Source organism: Martes martes (assembly GCF_963455335.1).
Source record: "Martes martes genome assembly, chromosome: 6".
Taxonomy (NCBI): Eukaryota; Metazoa; Chordata; class Mammalia; order Carnivora; family Mustelidae; genus Martes; species Martes martes.
This window is the reverse complement of record NC_137893.1, coordinates 15008493-15027268: the sequence shown is the minus strand read 5'-3', so window position 1 is coordinate 15027268 and position 18776 is coordinate 15008493.

Here is an 18776-nt window from a genome sequence, read left to right as displayed (position 1 = left end):
AGAGAGAGAGGAGGGGAAGCAGGCTCCCCGCTGAGCAGAGAGCCCAATGCGGGGCTCGATCCCAGGACCCTGGGATCATGACCTGAGCTGAAGTCAGAGGCTTTCACCCACTGAGCCACCCAGACGCCCCATAAGCATCATTTATTTAATAAACTGTCTTTTCTTTAGTGAATTAAATTTCCATATATATTGGTGTGTTTTTAAAATTCTTTTCTCTAGTCCACTGATCTATATTTTCACTTGTAGGCCCAGATATATAGCTGTTGAGTGTAATGGCTGTGGAGTATATTTTAATCTGTGGCAAGTTGATGCCTTCCACTGATTCTTCTCCTTTTTTATAGTTTTAGACTCATTTTCAACATCTAGACTTCCATATGAAAATTAAATTTTATTAAAAACGAATCAAACAAATAAAAGCAAAACATACTGGGTTTATGATTGTGAATTAACTTAAATGTATGTTCTGACTTTCAATGGTTTACAGTTTTGTGGTCTTTACATCTGTTTAGACGTTGTATTAGGTCCTTCCATAGGATTAATCTTCGTGTTGGTCTTGTACCTTTCTCGTCATGCTTCCTTCTGGAGTAAGAGTATCCAGTAAGAGGAATAACACTGGAAGGAAATATGTCACACCATTAACATTAGCTGGCCCTGGTGGTAGGATTATGAATGAAGTATTTTTGCTTCTTCCACTTTTGTATATTTTGCAACTTTTCCATACGGATCATGCCTTATTTTTATAATGGTAAGAGGTAATAAAGTGTACTTTTAAAAAAAGATTTTATTTACTTATTTGAGAGAGAAAGAGAGAGAGCAAGCACAAGTGTCGTGGGGAGGAGAGCAGAGGGAGAGGGAGAAGCAGGCTCCCCCCACCCCGAGCAGAGAGCCCGATGCAGGGCTCGATCCTGGGACCCTGAGATCATGACCTGAGCTGAAGGCAGATGCTTAACTGACTGAATCACCCATGTATCCCAATAAAGTTTGCTTTTAAATGGAATGGGGATAATACTACTTTGGAAAACTATGTATACAAGAATTTCACATGGAATTCTGCTATTATCTCCCTGGATCAGTGATTCTTAAGAAGGAAAGGTGGTGGGACATAGGGAGAAGCTCTTGGTTAGGGTTATGTATGCAATTTAAGAAAGTATTTTATTAGTCACCATTTTAACCTACCACTTAGCTGGTATCTAGGAGCACTGTCAACATTTGATGACTGAATGAAGGTTATAAAACATTTAAACAAAATATTATGACATTTTATATTTTGAAAACAAATTTTAAAAAATCTATGGTTTTCTCAATGTGAAATAAAAAAATGAAACTCAGTAAAGATATCTCATTGGCTGGTGGCAATATACAAAAGATACATGTTCTCTTCTATGAGTCAGTAATAAGAAAGTTGTGCTGAGAAAGCCAGTTCTCTCCCAAGGGTTCTGTCTGGAGAGGAACACGAGATTCATCTATTTATACAAAGGATGAGAAACACGGCGTTGGATTACAGTGAAGAGTTCCATCTTGTCATCTTAGTACCAAGCACAGAGACTAGCACTTAGTAAGTACTCACAGAATATTGATAAACCAATTTTAAAAATTGTGTTAGTTTTGGTGACCAAAGAATTGAGTATTACTAGGCTTCTTATTTTCTAAACATACATTAGGTTTCTACAGTTCTACTTACTACTGAAATATTATACTAGTGAGAAAAATTATACAAGGTCTGGGAGAAAAAACTCCCATCTGCCTTTGGCAAGTAGTTGAATGCGGGGGTGATGGAGTGATGTTACTACCTAAATGGCTGAAAAACAGGTTATGGTGCCCCAAGGAAGTCCTTGTTGCTTGCTGACAATTAGTAGTGTTTGTTTAAATCATGCTGTTTTATTGGGCCTTAAAAATATCTTTCTGTGGGTCGCCTGGGTGGCTCAGTGGTTTAAAGCCTCTGCCTTTGGCTCAGGTCATGATCCCAGGGTCCTGGGATCGAGCCCTGCATCAGGCTCTCTGCTCATCGGGGAGCCTGCTTCCTCCTCTCTCTCTGCCTGCCTCTCTGCCTACTTGTGATCTCTGTCTGTCAAATAAATAATAAAATCTTAAAAAAAAAAAATCTTCCTGTTAGTATCAACTCCAGCAGGAGAAACCAGGAGCTGAGGAGGATGGAATGCGGCTCACTGTTTTGCTGCCTCTTTTCAGATGACTGTCCTTTGAAGTTCTACTTCTTTTCTTTATCATCTTATTACTTAACTCCATGCTTCTTATCTTAGCTCTTCCTTCCATCTTCCCCATCTGTGGGGGTCACAGAAGCAGCCTGAATCAGTAAGAGGCAGGGAAAGGAGAAAAGACCCCCTCTTGCTGGTTCTTCATTCCTTCCTCTGCCATCTTTCTTTCATCAAGCCCTGCCTTCGTCTGCAGCCCTAGATATAATCCAATGTATAGTGTTGATGGAGTCATTCTAAAGATATTAAGCTCCTACGATGTTGCGGTAGCATTTTGGATGCTCAGATCCAGTGGTGAACAACACAAAGATCTAGCCTTTATGGAACTTGCTTCTTGTGACAGAGGGGGATACGTAATAAACAGTTGGGCTTAATGAGTAGGTATAGATCTGTAGGTGGCAGATGCTGTGGCAAAGAACAACAGTAGAGCGAGAAAAGGTGGAAGCGCTGTGTGGGTGTGGAGGGAGGATGCAGTGGGATGGTTCAGGTAAGCCTCCCTGAGAAGGGAGTTTTGAGCAAAGACATGAATGGGATGAGGAAGTGAGACACTGGGTATTTGGGGAAGGAATTTCCAGGCAGAGGGAAGAGCCGATACTCTGTCTTTTGGTAGAAGCATTCCTTCTAGGAGGCAATGTGCCTTGGAGCCCGGCAAGGGGGAGGCCAGGGTGGTTAAGGAAGAGAGGGGGGCAGGTGAACTGCTTTTTAATTGGGGAGTTCAAAAGGTAGTGCTTTGACTAAGTTTTAAATTAAAATTTTCTCAGGTTTGTTTTCTTACAGTTTATAAAAGTCACTTTCAGGTGGAAACTTGATTGACAAGCAGACTTCTGTGTGGTTAATCTTCTTAAATTTTGTTTTGTAAATTTTTCTTCCTTTTTAAATTCACCAATAGAGAAAAGAATTAGAAGAGAGCCCTTAAAAATTAAAACAGAATTGTCCCAGAGCTACTGAGACACAAATACACTGGAGTTGGAGACAATAGCACACTGGAGTGACCCATGAAATTCTAGAATGTGGAAAACTGCTGGATGACTGATAATCCACTTAGCAGATCAGTTCAGGGGAAACCTAGGCCTGTGGGTAGGGGCAGTCATTAAAAAGCAACTCCATTATTAAACTGTGGAGCCTAGAAGGGCTTGGCATTTGGAGGTAATAGTTACTCCCAAGGCTAGGATTCGCATGCAGCTGAAAACAGAATTGGTTGAAAATCTTCAAAAGGAGCAATGAGAGCTGCAGATACCCTCCTGATTTCAGAATCTGTTACAGTTTAGTGGAAAGGGATAAATGTCTTCTTGAAAATAGAGATTAAGTGAAGGCTGCTGTGCCAAGTGGGAGGCTCCCCCAGCTTCTGCCACCTCAGTACTGACTGTGAGGCTTACGTCATCCAGGCAGGAGTTGGTGGGTCTCTGAGAAAACTAAACAACCAGTCCAAGAGAGAGAACCCTCAGAAACTGACAGTTAATGGTCTCCTATTGAGATGACTAGGTCCTCACCTGATTACTCTAGAGATGCACACACAAAAATGTGATTGGACAATCAAAGATCACTAGACGACACTGGTAACACCAAAGATAGACCCCCTCCCCCCACCAACACACATTTCAGTTCTTGGAGTGACTATATAGGGTGAAGAACATCTTATAATCTTCATTGAGCTACCATTTGTCAAAAAGAATGATTACAAATGTTTGTGGCTAAATTCACTCCACCCTTCAGACAGATGTTTGTGAGGCAGAGAAAATCTGCTTGGTGTTAAACAGCAATAGTGTTTGTCCTGGGTACATCCTGGTCTCTGTCGCCACTTTTTCTCATTTCCAGATTTAAATCCAGAGTTATTACAGATTATAACACCTAGAACAAATTTATGAATCTATTTTCAAAATTCATCTTCTAGGACTCTCAGGCAACCTAGGAAATATGCTTTTGTTTAGTCATTTTAATAGCTAAGTTTCTGGATTTTAAGTATTTTATCCTATAGTGTCAGCAAAATGAAATTAGGGAACACATTTGCTGTGAGTCTATGCATTTTGTCTCATACTTCATATTCAACATGAAGGATTTAGAAAGATAAGATCTTTCATCTCATGTGTGATCCCATGGAGGGTTTTCTGCCATAAATTTATTATAATTCTCCCACCTCTGGCCTTGGATCAAGGAATTGCAGACTGTTCTTCATGGTAACTCATTAAATCCATATTTTTTCCCCTCAGGGTAATTGGTCTACTCTAAGTAGTTTTATTGATTGGAGCTTTAGCTTTTGTGTTTGCTAAACAGCCATTCATGTGTTTTGAGGTCATGTGGGGGTGGGATGTTTAATTGTGTCTCTCTAGTATTATAAAACTCCAAGAACACAGTATTTATTAAATCAAGTTTTGAGTTTTTGTTTGCTTTTCCAGGAAAATTTGCAGCTATGTTCTTTGACTTGGGACTACAGAATTTCTGGTTAATGTCTCCAATTCTTAGTCTTCTGGGTAAATTCTTGGGAACTGGTAAGGCTCCCAAGATGATTGTTTGTCATACTGTTCAAATTAATGGGGAAAAGTCCATATAAATCTTAGATTTCTGATATATTGGGCTATTGTGTCTACTTGTGTTGGAACCAATGTGCTGTCTAGCTCTTATCCAGTAATTGTGATCACATACTGCATATAAAACAAATCTCACTTGTACATGTGTACTGAGCATTTTCTATGTGGAAAGCACTATCCAGGAATGAAGCGAAGAACTAAAAGTTTCCAATATTTGTCTTCTTGGGATGAACACATTCTAGCTGGGGAGATGAGTTGTGAAAAGTTGAATAACAAAATTTATATAACAGATGCTATAAGAATTTGCAAATATTAAGAGTAATTATATATCAAAAATTATTATAGAATTCAAGACAAGAGAAATGAACTTGAATTTAAGAAGGAAGAACTTATTGAAGAGTGAAATTGTGTTTGAGGACTGGATTTGGGAAGACGTAGATGAAAAAGAGGGGTAAAATGAGGAGGCAAAAAACCACAGGCCATATCTGATGGAGAGGAAGGAAATTAGGTGTATGGAAGAGGGGTGTTGTTAATTCAAAACCTCTGGACCAGTCTGGGTGCTTGGGTTGTAATGAGCTTAAGCCAGCTCTGGCTCACTTAGGCAGAAAAGCAATTTGTAATATTGGGTCTTCTAATCCATGAATATGGTATATCCTCCATTTATTTAAGCCTCATTTAATATCTCTTTATTTTTTATAAGTTGAATAATTTTCTGTGTAGAAGACTTGCACATCCTTTATTACATTTGTTCCTAGGTAGTTGATACTTTTATGTTATTGTCAAAAATCTTTAAAAACATATTTTAATTTCTAACTGTTGATGTTATATAGAAATACAATAGATTTTTGTATACTGTCTTTGTATCCAGGAAATTTGCTAATGTAACTTATTAATTATAATAATTTTGCTTATAAATTCTTCTGAATTTTCCAAGTATACAATTATAGCATGTATGAATATGAATATGAATTTTTTCTTACCAGCCTTATAGCTATATTCTTTTTTCTTCCCTTATTACACAGACTATGACCTTTATACAGTGTGACTAGAAGGTGATGGTGGGCATTCTTTCTTCACTGCTGATCTCAGAGGGACAGATTTTAACATTTCACCATTAGGAGTGATGTTTATCTATCAGTTTTTGTAGATACTTAAAAAAAAACCAGATTGAAGTAGTTAATCTTAACCAGTTAGCTAAAAGTTATTTTAAAATAATGAAATTGTGTAAAGTTTAATTAACTGATTAATTTATTGTTATAATAAATTTTATCAAATGTTTTTTCTGTATTTACTGACTGATCAAATGAATATTGTCCTTTATTCTGTGAGTATGAAGAATATGATGGATTACATTAGTTGATTTTCAAATGAATTTTTCCTTTCTGAACTACATCCAACTTGATTGTGACATATTTTCTTTTGTCAAAGGACAAGTTGACAAATCAGACTCAGAAAAAAATAGGACTTAGGGCAGGGGAAGACAGAGCCCCTTGAATAATAGTCTTTAGTGGAAGAAGAGGGTTTTTCCCAAAATCAGATCAGGAGGCAGCATAGCTTTGTGACTAAAAGCATAAGCTCTGGACTCAGACTACTGGTTTGAAATTCCAATTCTGCATCTTACTTGGTGGGTGACCTTCATTCTGAAGTCCCTTCTCTATAAATGAGGATAATTCCATATTTTAATGCTCTGAAAAAAAATAAATGAGGATAATGCTCTACTTTATATGTTTATGCTGAGGATTAAATGATGCAACACATTAAAGTACGTGGGTCATTCCAGATCATAGTGAATGCTTTAATTCTAGCTATAATTGTTGTTTAATATGATTAGAAAAAAAAATTCTACCTGACAGCCTGTAAATAGGAAGTTCAACTGAACTCTGATAAATCCTTAGATTTATCAGAAAAAAATTTAATCAGCTGAAAACACAGAGTGTTGTTTGATGTTTTGACTTGATCCAAAACCCTGAATAATTTTCAAAATGAATTTATGTATATAAGCTATTCCATGACTTCCATCCTTTAAATTTTCTAAACACCTTTATTGAGGTACCTTTGACCCACAATAAATTGTGCACACTTAAATTGTACAATTTTGTAAGTTTTGACATATATGTTTTAAAAAAGCATCACTACAATCAAGATAAGGGACATATCCAAAACATATCCACTCCCAACCCCCAACGTATTTCTATGCCTCCTTTTTTAATACCCCTTCTCAAAACCACTTCCCCTCTGCTCCCCACAAGAAATGGGGAGCATTTCTTGACCATCAAGAAATGGGTGCTGGTGCTCAGGGGCAATGTGATCCTGCTTCAAAAATCCCATAGAGAAAGAGAGCAAAAGTGTTTCCCTGCTCTGGAGTTCTCCTGGCTTTTAATGGACATAGATGTAGTTTGAGCTACAGACACCCTGTACTAAAATACAGGAGTTGTTCCAGAAAGGCGATGCTAAAAATACATGTAGATGAAAGCATTTATTTGTTTGATTTCCACTGACGAAGGTGAGCCTAGGTCTGCCATGCCAGACAAATACTTTGTATTCCACAACCATTCACTGCCAGTCAGTTCAGCACAGAGCATATGGGACCTATGGGCAGAACTGGGTAAGATATGAAGGGGAATTATTAAGGCTTGGGCCTATCTTTAAGCAACTTAGAGTTTAGTAGGAATAAAGTGAAAAGACTAGTGGTGTCACGGAAAGTAAGTGATGTTTGTTGGGCCTTGCTACGCGGTAGACACCATGCTGTTAGGGTTTACACACATTGTCTTATTTAAACCTCTCCCCAGGCCTATGAGATAGGTCCTATTATCTATTTACAGATGGGGAAACTGAGGGTTAGAGAGGTTAAGTAACTTGTCCAAGGCTCCAGAGTTATCAGTGTCAAGGCTGAAAGTGGTAAATGTGGAATTGAGAGAGTTTGGGGTCATTCCTTCTGTGACTCAGCATCACATTAGTCTTGTTGCTGTCCCTGCTCTGAATTGTACCCTAGGCCTGGGAGCTAATTCTTTCTTGGTGTCTGGTATAAACCTCTGGCTCTCCCCTAGATCCAGTTTTTATACACTGGAGTCTGTGAATTTCTGAGACCCCAGGCATTCAATGGGCTCTTGTCAGGGTCGGTGCCAGGCATCTGGGTCCCTGGTGTGCCCACTGGGGTTTCTTTTCCTGCTGCCTTTAAAACCCTGATGTACCATCTTTTGGCTCTATGTGGCCTCCTGCCTACTTTCCTCTTCCTCATCTCGAACTCTGTGTGTCCATCATTCTTGACGGGAACTCTCTACCTGGCCTTGTTTGGTTGGGTCTGGCCAAACTGGGTCCTGCTTGCCTGGGTCCTGCTCTCTCTGACCTTCTTCTTTTGGTCTGGGCCAGCCTTCTATTTTCCACAGCTGATTTGTCCTTGGGGTCTGTTCCTTCTCAGAGGGGCTCAGCTTCCACTTGTTCAGGTCTCATGACCGACAGACACCTCTCTCACCTGTCTCATTTGACTCTGTCACTACCTCCTTTTTGGAAGTTCTTTCCTTTTGTTGATCTAGCTTTGGCCTTGCTGCATGAATCATTAATGAACAAATATGTGTTTTCTTCACAACTGATCACTTCCAGTTTGGAACTCACGCAGGTCTAGTAGGGTTGAGGAAGCAATGTCTCATTGAATGACTTGACATCACTAAGAGGAACTAGGCTGCCTATGTTTCAAGGACATGGGATGATAGGAAGGTCACAGGCATTAAGTATAGCACTGTAGGCATTCCTACTAGTCTTCCCTGGTGAAATGTTCATCCCAAGTTTTCCTTTTATTTCTGATGCCATGTTCATACAATTTTTAATAGGTCAACTAAATTAAATAGATTCCATTTTCTCTGTCTGGCCAAACTGCAGTTAGAAGGATTTTTGTATAAAACTAATCATAAAAAGACATTTTACTTGCCTCTTTTCTCTAGCTCTAGAGAGTCACCTGTTGAGTCACCCAAGGGTAAGGGGCACACTTGTTTTTTATACCTTCTTCCTCTCCTGAGAAACAGATTAGGAGAGAGAGATGTGAATGCAGATGTGGTTTTCTGAAAAGAAGTTTTTATAATTTAAATCCTTGGGAGGATTGAACTTGGCTGGCCAGGCTCCTAGAGTAATGTGGACGTGGGACAGCTGCTTGTGGGGTCCACGTGGAGGTCTAGCACAGAGTCACACAGGAAATGATTTGAGATGTTGTAGGTCTCTGCTGCTTCTTGTCACTGCTTAAGACTTCTTTTTTTTTTTTTATTAAAGATTTTTATTTATTTATTTGACAGAGAGAGAGATCACAAGTAGGCAGAGAGGCAGGCAGAGAGAGAGGGGGAAGCAGGCTCCCTGCTGAGCAGAGAGCCCGATGCGGGGCTCGATCCCAGGACCCCAGGATCATGACCTGAGCCGAAGGCAGAAGCTTAACCCACTGAGCCACCCAGGTGCCCCCACTGCTTAAGACTTCTATAAACTCTCTAAGGGTTCACACCAATCCAGTGCCTCAACCGTGGCTTGCCTGTGATGGAATCTTGATTAAATTTCACCCTGACCTCATGGAATAATAGTCAGGGAATCACAGCAGAATGAAGTTACGTGGATTTTGGGTTCTACTAGCCTTCATAATCCCCCTTCTTCCCTTATCAGGGAGATGGAATAAGATGTTTACATCGCCACTTTCATTACACAGTTGCAAGAACCAGATGGAGGTTAAATCTATGGTTATGTCGAGATAGACTGCAGCAGGCCACCTACGTTAGTAGGAAATGCTATTTTCCCACTAATCAGGAAAAGAAATTGCTAGTCATAAAGCAATGGGCCCACTCTGAAATGGAAGGCAAGAAAGAGACCATATGTGGAATTATGAGCGATGAGAAGGTGCCCAGTATTGCCATCTCCACCTTATACATTAGATCCCTGTTACTCCTGGGCTGCTGTTTACTCTGAAAGTCTGTTCAGTTTTCCTTTTTTAAGGAAGATAAAATCTGAAAATGCAAGTTTCTTCAAGTATAATCAGTAACTTTTTATAATAAGATTTTAGAAAGCTATGCTTCTTTTCTTCCAGGATAACATTTTTGTTTCAATTCTAAATTGCCACTATAAATAGCCAGCTCAAGTTCATAGGGTATTACTTTTATCAGGCCGTTAATTTACATTGTAAAAAAAGTACACATCTTTAAACTAAAATAAAAAAGTAACTGATATCTTGTCACATATTGTAGATGGTCCTTTTTGTCAGAAATGTGAAAAGTTACTCCATAATCTTGCCAGTATTATTCCAAAGCACTAAGAATTTACTTGTATTTGCTAGTTGAAGTTATTCTGGTAATGAGAAAGAAACCATGGCTATTTCTCTGATAAAGAAGATTTGGGGCGCCTGGCTGACTCAGTCAGTTAAGTGTCTGACTCTTGATTTCAGTTCAGGTCTTGATCTCAGTGTCGTGAGATCAATCCCTGCATTGGGCTCCATGCTGGGCATGGAGCCTACTTAAGAAAATAAATAAATAAAATAAAAAATAAAAAAACTTCTCACTTGGGTTTTCATATGGGTAAATAGAGTTTCCTTGATTGCGTGCGTGTGTGTGTGTGTGTCTGTGTGTCTGTGTGTGATTATATGGGATGTACATAACTCATGCTTCTATGCTAATAGGTGTTAATTCAATATGGTTATCTTTCCAGTTGACCTACTGCATTTTAAGAGAACATTTTTGGATATAGCGCCATAACCCAGAAATTTAACTCCAATGATGTGAAAGACTGTGTTCTCATAGAGGTTAACAAAGGACCTACTTTGGGGCAGAGGTTCTTTTTATCAGCCATCACATCCAATTTTGTAGACTGTGGCCACTCTAACCATGACCTGTGATGGGTGTACAAACCATGATATTGAGAGTTAAAGGGATGGTTGCCTTTTGGAAAGGAGGGGAAGTAGAAGTTTTTGACTTTTTGAGTCAAGCTCCCTGGCCACATCTCCCAGGGCTGCCTGGCCACATACCCTGTGCTCCAGTCTCTCTTCTCCCATGAACACCATCCTTCTGGACCTGTGAAAAGTCCAGACAACAATAACAAATAACATTCATTTGTGGAGCACTTGCCATATACTGTGCAATGTTCTAGGTACTTAATACATAATGATTCTTTCAATCATCACAAAAACCCAATGGAATAGATTCTATTCATACCCCCATTTTACAGTTGAGGAACCCAAGGCATTACAAGACTAAAAACTTGTCCCAAACCACACAGTTAGCAAGTAGCAAATCCAAGATTTAGACCCAGAAAGTCCAATTCTAGAACCTATGTTACTGGCCATCACACTATTCTGCAACTTGAACCCAAGTCAAATATATGGCATTGGCTATGGTTGAAGAGGTTGCTGCCTGTGGTTTCCTCTAGGATTTTGATGGACTCCTGTCTCACATTTAGGTCTTTCATCCATTTTGAGTTTATCTTTGTGTGTGGTGTAAGGAAAAATAGAATGAAAAATAGAATTTTGGCTGTCTAGTGACTGTCTAATTTTCCCAACACCATTTGTTGAAGAGACTGTCCTATTTCCCCTGGACATTCTTTCCTGCTTTGTTGAAGTTCAGTTGACCATAGAGTTGAAGGTCCATTTCTGGGTTCTCTATCCCATTCCATTGATCTATGTCTGTTTTTGTCCAGTACCATACTGTTTTGATGATCACAGCTTTGTAATAGAGATTAAAGTCTGGAATTGTGATGTCACCAACTTCAATTTTCCTTTTCAAATCCTTTGGCTATTCGGGTGTTTTTTGGGTCCATACAAATTTTAGGATTTTTTATTCCAGCTCTGTGAAAAATGTCAATAGTATTTTGATAGGGATTGCATTGAATCTGTAGATTGCTCTGGGTAGCATAGACATTTTAACAATATTTGTTCTTCCAATCCATGAGCATGGAATATTTTTCCATCTTTTTTTGTCCTCCTAAATTTCTTTCATAAGTATTCTGTAGTTTTTAGGGTACAGATCCTTTACCTCTTTGGTTAGGTTTATTCCTGTGTATCTTATCAGTTTTGGTGCAATTGTAAATGGGATCCATTCCTTAATTTCTCTTTCTTTTGTCTCATTGTTAGTGTATAGAAATGCAACTGATTTCTGTGCATTGATTTTATATCCTGCCATGTTGCTGAATTCCTGGATGAGCTTTAGAAGTTTTGGGGGGGACTCTTTTTGGGTTAGTTACCCCAAAGATACAAATGTAATGATCAATAGGGGCATATACAGCTAATGTTTATAGCAGCAATGTCCGCAATAGCCAAACTGCAGAAAGAGCAGAGATGTCCATCGACAGAAGAATGGATAAAAAAGATGTGGTATATATGTACAATGAAATATTACCCAGCTATCAGAAAGGATGAATACTTACCATTTACATCAACTTGGATGGGACTGGAGGGTATTATGCTGAGCAAAATAAGTCAATCAGAGAAGGACAGTTATCATATGGTTTCACTCATACGTGGAATATAAGAAACAGTGCAGAGCATCATAGGGTAAAGGAGGGAAAACTGAATCGGAAGTAATCAGAGAGGGAGACAAACCATGAGAGACTCTTACTATAGGAAACAACCTGAGGGTTGCTGGAGGGGAGGTGGATGGCGGGATGGGACAACTGGGTGAAAGGTCTTAAAGAGGGAACGTGATGTGACGAGCACTTATAGTATAATAGACAACTTATGAATTATTGAACTCTACATCTGAAACTAATAATGTACCATATGTTGGCTAATTGAATTTGAATTTAAAAGAAGAAAAAACCAAAAAACAAATATATGGCATCATCACATAGTATAAATTAGGGCGTGACTCTTCTGCTTAATTGTATGCTACCTGTGATGAGAAATAGATGCCATTTCCAGCATCTGGGGCTACACATAGCTGGTGCCCTATAACTGTTAATTCTCCTCCTCCTTATCATCATCATTGTCTCCATATATTAGGCACCTTCTTGTGTCAGGCACTTTTACTTCACATAATTAGATTTAATTCTCACAGTGGTCTTATGAGGTTCATGTTTTCCCCATTTTCTAGTTAAAAGACCTTGTATTTAGGAAGTGACAGAATGGGAATTCAAGACCCCTCCATTTGGGTTTCAGAATCCTTTCCCTTAACTACTGTACCTTATGTGCTCAATTAATTAAAACAAAAGGAGCTCAGTAGATGAGAAAAAAAACCCCAAACAATGACATCATGAGTTTTGCTCCTCCAGGTGTTTGGATTTCTTCTTCATGTTATATGCTCGAATGCTGAGGTCCTGTGCAGGTATCTGCACAAGGAGACGGGCTGTGTTATTTACCCTGGTTTTCTTACATTCAGAGTGATACCTCTGTCTTCACTGCATGCCTCCCTCTTACACAATTATTTTCTTCTACATGTTCTGTTGAGTACATATTCATTTGGGATAATTGGGCTATCCCTCCCGTTTTAAGACTGAGATAGTTCCCTTAATTTCCAACTTAGCCTGAAGTGTTTGAATCAGATGGTTTTATTTGTAACACTTCAGCTTACACTAGTGCAGGAATGGGAATTTTAAATGGTTGCAGAATTGAGAAGCTCTTTTGGAGCATTGGGGTCCTTTAAGAAAGACAAACTGGTGTTGAAATAATGAAGCATTTCCCTGGGCTTTCTCGGAGAGCCAGCTGGCCATGTAAGAGGCCTGACTGCTTGCAAGGGGTTGTGAGGTATTATTATGTGTAAAGGAGGTGCAGAAAAAGAAGGGGGCATGATCCCGTGTGAGTTCCATCCTCGGGATTTGCCAAGACCAGAGTGGCCGCTAGGATTCCCGGGATCACAAAGGGCATTTCCCCCTGAGCTGTCTTTGGAGACTGTGCCAATACCTTCAAGTGCCAAGTTGTGACCACCTCAGCTGCTATATGACAAGGTTAATTTATGAGAACTTTGAAGGACCTGCAGCTTGCTGCTTCGTGACATCTGACCCAGTCCCTCCCTCCTGACCCCGTGGGGAGGGGGCCTCACAGGCTGGGCCAGAAGGTTCGGGAATTGTTGCTGCGCTTTAGGGCGGCTTGCTGCTTTCTATATAAATGCAAAGCCAAGCTCTAAAACGAAAACAAAAAAACAAAAAAAAACATAAAAAACCCGAATGTGTAAACTGAAATGAAGTCTAGGTTCTCATGAGCCATTGGAAGATTAAAAAAAAATTGACTAAGATAAAGATTTTTTTAAAGATTTTTTAAAGAGTTTATTTATTTATCTGACAGAGAGGGAGATCACAAGCAGGCAGAGAGGCAGGCAGAGAGAAGGGGAAGCAGGGTCCCGCTGAGCAGAGAGCCCGATGCGGGGCTCGATCCCAGAACCCCGGGATCATGACCTGAGCCAAAGGCAGAGGCTTTAACCCACTGGGCCACCCAGGCACCCCAGCAAATTATATTCTTTGGCCATTCCTTCATTAGACAAAAGTATTGTCTTTCATGATTGTGTTATTTTGGGGATGGACGATACCTAATAAAACCAATCTAACATCTGCAGGTTTTTTTTTTTTTTTTCAATAGTTCTGGGCTAGGTTTCTTAGCATAATGTGTTGTCGTGATCCTCATGGGCTGTGATTCTTTTTGCCAAGCCTACTTCGTCAGTCCCCTGTTGTCCTGCAGAGTTTTGAGGCTTTGGAATCCTAGCAACAGATTTCTTGTTTAAGTAGGATTGTCCTGATCACTGGTCTCCCACAGGTTGGTAAAAGTTTTGTGCTGCTGCTTATCACTCATAGAATATCCCTAGAGCATATTTCTTTTTTTAAAGCCTGCGATTCCACCAGTTAAATAGAAAAACATACCTTGCTTGCGAATCTGTGATCCTGTATCCAAAAAAGGAGGCTCTCTCTTGGGAGAGCACATTGCAGTGCTCACCTCAGGAGGCGATGGTTTTTATCAGTTCATTTGTTTTATTTTGTAGAAGGATATGCATAATAGAAAGGCTCTAGAAGCCTCTTTAATTTGGAAGGCCAAATTAATAGTAGTTATTCCATTGCAAGAATCTTGTATTAAGTATTTTTTCTTCCACTGTTCTCTAAAACTTATGCATTTGCTTTTTTATTCTTAACAACACGTAATACAGTGAAAGTTGCAATGCATAATAGATCATTAACTTGAGTTTTTGCAAGACTTTCCACCTAATTCTCCATGTACTTTTTTTCTCCAGGTACTTTTCTGAGCAGTATGCTTCTATTAATGGATTGAACTCATAGTAACTGTTATTACCCCATTCTACAGATAGGAAAGTGAAACTTTCCTATGGAGACACAGGAAGGCTACGTAACTTGCACAGAGTAGCAAGTAGCAGCAGAGGCTTTTGAACCCCCCAGCTAGCTTCTAAACCCATTCTCCTGACAGCTGAGCTTCATTTAATGCAAAGGATACAAGAAAATGGGGAAAAGTAGGAGAAAAAAGTACCAGTTTCCCTTACTGTTCAATAATAGCCGCTAAAAGGAAGTAAGTAAAACTTAGCTATGAATACCTATATGAAATCAGCCCATTGTACACCTTAAACTTTAATACTATATGTCAATTATATCTCAAACAAAGCTTGGAAAAAAAACTTAGCTATATGTACTTTTCTGAATTTTTATGTGCATATAAACTTTTAAAAATAAAAATAGTTTATTTGCACTGTTTTGTTGTTTTGTACTTTCTCAGGTCACATTATTCTTCTCCACCATAATTTTTTGGCTGCGTAATGCTCTACTCTATGAAAGTACATATAATTTACAAAATTAAATTTTTTATTAAAAGACATTTATATTATTTCCAAATCTGCAATAAATGTTATGCTACCTTATTTTTAGACATATGTTTGGATATTTCCTAAAGATAAATTCTTAAAATCACTTCTGAATGATTGAAGCTGAGGTAGAGGATATGCACATTTTAAGTCCTTTATGCATCTTACCTGTCCTCCTGCAGAAATATCATCTCAAATTACATTAGTACTAGCAATGAACAAGAGTGCCTATTTGCCTGGACCCTGGATGCCTCTGGGTTCTTATTCTTCCTACTATTTTTATTAAACAGACGGAACAAAAGAAAAAATTCTCATTTCAGCGTGCATTTTTTTTTGATTTGCAAGAAGTACAAAAGTTAATAAAATTTATTTATCCCTTGAATAAACACACATGGTTCAAAATGTTAAAGAAACAAAATATTATCCAGTGAAAATGATATGTACTTCTGATACCTACTTCCCAGACATCCGTTAGTAACCCTTAGAGGGCAGCCACTGTTATAATTTTCTCTAGTAGTCTTCCTAAAATAATGATTCATATACACACAAAGATGCAAATGAGCAGTAATATACATGTGTGTGCATGGCCGCTAATTTTTCTTCATGAAGAGAAAGAAACATGCTATACATCGTGTTTGGCCCCTTGCTTTTTTCACTTCACAAAATATCTTGGAGATTATTACATATCAGTAAAGAAAGAACTATCTTATTATTTTTAATGTCTATATACTATTGCATTATAGAGAAATGGTGGCACATGCTAACATTTGCTTATTGGCGATAAGCATTCTTCTTTTGTGATTGCCCATCAGTGTTTTTTGAGTCTTTTAAAAAATTGTTTAATTTTTTTATTATGTTGATGATTCATAGAACTTGTTGTGTAATAAGGTTACCAGGCCATTTGTGTTAAGCAAATGCAAATTTTATTTCACATTTCATGGATGGCTTTTTAATTTTGTCTTGTGGGGGTAGTTTTTGTTTGCTTGTTTGTTTTGTTTTGGGGTGGATATGGGGAAGTCTTCTTATGTAATGAAAGCTATCACTCTTTTTGGTTTGGTTTGTGAGTGATTTTCCTGGATGATCAAAAGCTACCACCGTCTCTGTTTACTTGAATTCTTTTGACATAGAATCATGGGATTTGGACTAGAAAGACCTTAGAGTTAATGGAGGAAAAATTTCCAGTCAGGGCAAAATCCCATATAGCAGTGCTGATAGATACGGGTTTTTCTTTGCTTGACTGAATCCATGACCAGGAGCTTACTACCTTAACAAAACCCATTCTGTTGGCCCGGTGTGGGGGCCTTCACACAGCTCTGTGAATCTTCTGTGTAGTTTTGGCTTCTTAATAAACGAAACAGATTTGTTTTCACTTCTACGGACAGTCAATATTTAAAAGTAGTGTATTCTTTTTAAATTCTCCTTTAAGCAATCCATATTTTAGATGTATTACTTAAAATCTGTAAGACAACATTGCAAGAAAAATCCCCCATCCTGTGGAAGCATTACCTTATGGTAATGTGCATGTTTGTGTGTGTTTTTGCCATATTAACCATTTTGAAGTGTACAGTTTACTAGTTTGAAGAATATTCACATTGTTGTGCGACTGATCTCCAGACTTTTCATCTCACAAAACTGAACCGCTGTACTTCTGAAACAACTCACCATTTCCCCCCTGTTCAGCCCTCCCCTCCCACCTCCCGCAACTGCCATTCTACTCTTTTTTCCTCTATGGATTTGAAAACTTTGGATACTTTATATAAGTGGAATTGTATGGTAGTTATCATTTTGTGATTGGCTTATTTTACTTAGCATAATGCCTTTCAGGTTCATCCACACTGTAGCATGTGACAGACAGGCTTTCCTTCATTTTAAGGCCACACAATATTTCAATATGCATATGCCGTTTTTGTTCATCTGTTCACCTGTTGATGGGTTTTGGGGTTGCCCCCACCTCTTGGCTATTGTGAATAATGCTGCTATGAGGATGGAGGTGCGAATATCTCTTTGAGACATTGCTTTCAATGTCTTTGGATATGTACACAAAAGTGGAATTACCGGCTCTTACGGTAATTTTCCTTTTCATTTTTTGAGGAAGCTCCATGACTGTCTTCCATAGTGGCTGCACCATTTTACAATCCAACCAACAGGAACTAAGAGTTTTTCTATCTCCACAACCTTGCCAGGACTTGATATGTTCTGGATTTTTGATATTAACCATCATAATGGATGTGAGAACCAATAGTTTTTAATATAACATTCCTGTCAGAATTTATTATTTTAAAATAGTTTCCAAGTGACATCCTTCCAGTTCCACATATTTCAAAAAAGCAATATCATAAATTACGATGAGTCCCTGGGAACTTATATTGGAAGATTTTTGTCTCTTATCAATCAGTCTGATTTTATATATGCCCCATCTACAAAATGATTTCTAATGGGCGTAAGCTGAAATCCAATGTCTGTGGTCAAAGGGGTCTTAATTTTGATTTTGAATTGGACTTAAGATGAAATGATTGACTAGCAAAAAAACAAAAAGAAAGAAAAAAAGAAATGATTGATTAGCTTTATATTGACTTGGGATTTGTTGGTGAAATGTCATTAAAGAAGGTATTGGGACGGGGCATAGGGATAGGGTGGTTGGATGATGGACATTGGGGAGGTTATATGCTATGGTGAGTGCTGTGAAATGTGTAAGCCTGATGATTCACAGACCTGGACCCCTGGGGCAAATAATACATTATATGTTAATAAAAATAATTTAAAAAAAGAAGGTATTGGGACAATGCTGAAAACCTGTTTACCTCCATTCCTACTTTTGTTAGCTTGGAATATTGGTCCTGCTTTCAGCACTCAGGAGGTGTTTCCTAGTGTCTGACGGACACTTGCTGCCATTTTCAAATCCTAGAATGTGACCTATTGGTAGAGGTTTCTCTATCTTGAGTCTCTTCTAATATTCATAGCATGAGGATTCACCAAGTAGGACTATTTTGGCTTGACCACTAGGTGACTGAGGGTCAAGTTTCTTCATCTTGGTAGTTGTTAGATTTCTAACCTTAAAATAGGGGTAATAATACCAGTACCTGCCTCACAGAGTTGTTGCGAGGGCTAAATGAGCAAAGACATGAAAAGCATTTAGCAAAATCCCTGGCAGGTAAGTGTAATATAAAAGTAGTGGCCATTGATGTTGTTGTATTTTGTAGTCATATTGTGGAGGCCAATCAGATTTTATTTATTACTCCAAATACTCAAGATAAAGGTCTAAAACCATAGTGTGGCTTGCTTTCTAGAAGAATTTT